Source organism: Pholcus phalangioides, unplaced genomic scaffold (assembly GCF_987345545.1).
Source record: "Pholcus phalangioides strain wild (caught in Gottingen) unplaced genomic scaffold, Ppha-v1.0 ptg000015l_1, whole genome shotgun sequence".
Taxonomy (NCBI): Eukaryota; Metazoa; Arthropoda; class Arachnida; order Araneae; family Pholcidae; genus Pholcus; species Pholcus phalangioides.
In genome coordinates this window covers 111,769,213-111,773,796 of record NW_028301608.1, presented here as the reverse complement: position 1 = coordinate 111,773,796, position 4,584 = coordinate 111,769,213, and the positions used below count along the sequence as shown (strand labels likewise).

The 4,584-nt window shown below is 35.7% G+C and overlaps 1 long non-coding RNA gene across 1 annotated transcript; it reads right to left on the bottom strand.

Moving 5' to 3' along the window:
* Positions 1 to 665: 665 nt before the first annotated feature.
* On the bottom strand, positions 666 to 1,061 carry LOC149077599 (uncharacterized). The gene is made up of 2 exons (XR_016193997.1): positions 982 to 1,061; positions 666 to 773 (listed from the first exon to the last, which is right to left on the bottom strand). It is a non-coding gene; the product is annotated as an uncharacterized LOC149077599 (long non-coding RNA).
* Between the last annotated feature and the right edge of the window lie 3,523 nt (positions 1,062 to 4,584).

Here is a 4,584-nt window from a genome sequence, read left to right as displayed (position 1 = left end):
TTATCAGCGAATATTGCCAATGTTTCCTTAAAAAAAAAAAGTTATAAGACATGAATCTTTATTCTAAAGAAAATTTATAACTACAGACCGAATTTCTGTCAAGCTAAATTAGCAATAAAAAAAAGCACGAAAACTCTGCATGCAGTGATTAAGGATTTGAATAAATTAGCGCTAGATCCAAAAAGAAAATTTTTAAAAGATTTCTTAAAATGTATGAAAATATTTTCCTCAGCACCACCTTGACTAAGTGAATGTCGCACTCCAATCCAGGACGAACTAAGCCCCGGAAAAGTGGAAGCATCACTTTGGGAGAACGCGAAGAGACCTTTCTGAGAATGAAACCAAGCATTCTGTGCGCTTTTTTGACTGCCGCTGAATAATGCTCAGAAAACATAAGCCACTCGTCAATGAGGATTCCCAAATCGGTGATGCTAGTCACATCCGGACTGACACTACCATTCAACTGGTAAGTGAAACGTGGGTTGTTCGATTGCAAATAAGCGACCACGCACTTATCAACGCTAAAGGTCATGCTCCAATCGTTAACCCATGCTGCAATCATATTGAAATTTGTCTGGAACCTCTCAGTTTCACTTTGATTAGTCGATGGTAGTCTATGACCATTAATATTAGATGTTATGAAAAAATACGAAGTCGATACTTACAATTTTCTCTATCTGTTTTATAACGTCCTTGACAACCTTCATGACGACATCTTTGTTGACATTACCATTATCATCGATCAGTTTCGTGGATTTCCGATACGTTTTGATCTTTGAGAAAAATGAAATAGACGTTAATCACACAAAAAAGAATCGATTGTGTATTATAATCTTTTCAGAAAAAACATTCTGATACTGTTAATAATTTCACTAAAAAAATTGCTCAATTTTTTTTTTAACTCGATAAGTAATTCAATATTTTTTTCATGTTTACTACATTAGATACAAATGGTTTATTTATTTTTGTAAATGAACTTACTCTTTTGAAAACAAGTCTCACAATTTTAGAAATTGTTTTATCATCTTCCACATTGTAAGGCTTCAGCTCAACCTTGGTAAAAAATTAAAAAAAAAATTAAAATATTGTAACTTCTTGATCGAAGTTATTTGAAATTCAATTTCATCTAAGGAACGAAGCAAATTTAAATGGGGTTTTTTTTCCGGAATTTCAATCGTAAGACAATACTTCTATATGTGTCTACCGCTAAAACCAGAACACTTCAACTTTTTTCAAGTCGCGAGCATACTGCCTTTACGCATCACCAAAAGAAGAGCACCTTTACAGCAAGTTTGGCATACGAATGCGTGGAGTCAGTATGATTTAAATCCTTGAATGCAATTTATACAAGGTGTTTAGTTGGAAAGCTGATCAAGAGTACGTGCGAGTCGGACATGAGCATCGAACACTCTGGGTGCTTCAGTGAGCACCATGGTGCGCGCGAGAAACGGATTGAAGATGCCTGATTTAGCCTAAAACACATGTGGCGTAATATTATTCCAACAAATCATTTAAGCTATGGTAAAATAAAATGAAGACACAATATATGGTGTATCTCCTGAAATGCTGTAGTCATTTTTGCTTGGTATATTTCAGTTTTGCAATTTTTTAACACACTGTACTTCCTTTCTTTCTTCCGAGCACAACTTTGGTCTATCGCCATAACCAATACTACCGAATGAGTTCTGCCGTGAACGTAATAGTCTGAGTGCGTGTCTATTGTTGCATGTGAACTTTGAGCGCTCTCATCTACTTTTCAAACAATTACTGAACTGATATGATTGAATATTTGTGCCAATGAAAGTCGCTCTCTGTGCGAGACTTTCTAACTGAGAGATTGGTTCGGATTCTTGCCTCAAAGTTGGGAACCACAGAAGACCCACTCTAGAAGATCACCTTTTCATCATACTGTTATTAAAAGATGGAGAAATTTTCACGCGTCATTATAGGATGCCATGTATCTTCGTTTTTGTGTCTTCTTTGTAATTTCACGTCTCGTAAAACAATTAAGAGATTAAACTTTTTTTGTCGACAGCTATCCAAAATTCCGAATGTTCCAAGCAGCCTTGTAAATGGGATCAGAATTTTTTGAAAATTATACAACACCTCAGTTTTTTTCTCGATTTTTATCACAAAAACATCTTCCTATGCACCACACAACATATCATAGGACCATATGTAATAGTAATACAATCAGCATCCGTATATATATATATACTATCGAAAATATACAAAACAGCAATTATAATACTTTATACAATAGAAAAATGAAAGTTTTAAATAATAGTAATAATAATACTATAATAGAAACACAATAATAATATATAAATAATAGGAACAATAATAATAATATGAAAAACAAATACAGTAATATGAAAAATAATAATGAAAAAGCAAAATTATTAAAAACACAACTGAAAAAGTATTTACATACTTTAGTAACGTGATTTTATATCACATAAATTATACACAAGTTATACAGAAAAAACAATATTCCATAAATGTTTGAGACACTTTTATAATATGATTACTCCTTTAAACATATTTTCCTGCACTCTTGGCTGATTCTAGGTGCTTTTAATGACCCGCTGCACGCATTTCAATAATACTCAGTATTCATATTAGCATACTTACTTTTGCCTGTCAAAGTAAGAGTAAAATGGGTTCGAAATTACAACTTGTGAAGGTGATAATACTCAAAATGTCGATGAATTTTTCAACGTTTTTAATTTCAGAATCTCGGTAACTGAATATTCATATTGAGTAAATATCTTGTACATATACATTTTTGAAAATTATTTATTACCATATACAGCACCAGAAGGATACAAAGACTACAGACTGCGCAAAGGAGCATGGAAAGATGTGTGCTAGGCATCACAAGGAGAAACTGAAAACTAACAACTTAGATAAGGGGCCAAGCAATAGTAGATGATATCCATAGGTGGAGATAACGGAGGAGGTGGCATTGCCCCACATGCCCCCTCCCGTCAGCGTCAAAGGTAAAGCCGACTGATTTAATGTATTTGCGTATGTATGAACTGACATTATCATCATCATGCCCCACCCGCCTAGCGATCATCGTGCCCACCACCAGACTTTCAAGTCTATTCCTGCCTATGATGATATCGTGGAAAGAATTAGACGTCTGAAATGGAAATGGGCTGGGCATATTGCAAGAAGATGGGACAGCAAATGGGCTGCAAGTATTCTGGATTGGTACCCCCGTGGTGTGAAACGTCCGAGATAGCGTTCCCCACGCAAGATGGATCGACGATATCCGAGAAGTAGTTGGAGTCAACTGGATGGCTAAAGTGTCAGACAGAGAAAAATGGAAAAAATTGGAGACCTACATCCAGCGGTAGATTGAAAATGGATGATGAAGTACAGTAGACGCGCTTATTGGAATCAGTGATAATGCGATCATTTGGGTATTGTTATCACTTTTGCAAAGCACGGAATGGACTAATATCGTAATATGGGGAAAAATTCTTTCACAGTTATCAGAATTTCGGTTTATGCTATCAATTTTTTTTTCGTCGAAATTTTTTTTCGCGCATTTTGAAGCTGAGGATGAACCAGACTCATTTCTTTATCAATAAGTTCTTATTATATAACATGCATGACTATGTGGGAAGTCAGAAAATATAAATCCTCCCATGTTTGTGAAACTCGTTCGCAATGCCCGTACTTGTTTCGCAATGTCCTATTCGGGCAGCAGTAGCCACTATAATCCATTTATGTATGAAGCTATTTTTGCAATGGTCTACCCATAGTTGGAGCTGGAGAAAATTGCCTTCAAAGACATTCGACAAAAGATTTTTCTTTCAGTCTTCGTCAGTTTCTTTCAGTTGGCCGGATTCACAGTTTCTCGGCCGAAAATCTTTCTTAAGGTATCTATGGAATGTACCGTACATTAAAAAACGTATCATAATTCGCAAAACACGTTAGATCGAAGTTCTCAAACTTTTCCAACCGCGGCGCAAATTTCCTTAATCGACGTTTATCCGTGTCTTCCCAGATCATTTTATCAAAGAAACTCTTCGCAAAACCTTTGTCGAAGCCGCCTCTTCACGCCGTCTCTAACAAAGATTGGTGGCGCACAGTTTGAGAACCCCTGCGTTAGTCAATTCCAATAAAATTCCTCATAATGGCTGAATAATAATAAACACTAGGATCTTAGCTTAAAGCAAAAATATCCTGTTTAAGAAAAAAGGGGAGAAAACGAAACGGCCGTTGAACATCCTACAACCAGTTATGTGAAAAAAACAGACTCGTCCTGTTTTCACACGTCCCGTTCAACGGAACGGTACATATGGTCATCGAAAGTTTAACCGACATTTTTTTTTGTCAATATAGTTATCAATTCGTTATCGTAATCAGATACCCCGAGTTCCGACGAAATCACATTAAGTGGCGTGTACTGTATCAATTTCAATACGCGGTATTCCAAAACGTATACGTCAGAAAGGAAAAAAAAAGCGTTTTAGATAGTATTAAAAAATTCAGAGCAACATTAAAATTCAGAAACATGTTCTAATACAGTATAACCCTTCTTTTGCCGTCACCGGCGGGACAAAAAAA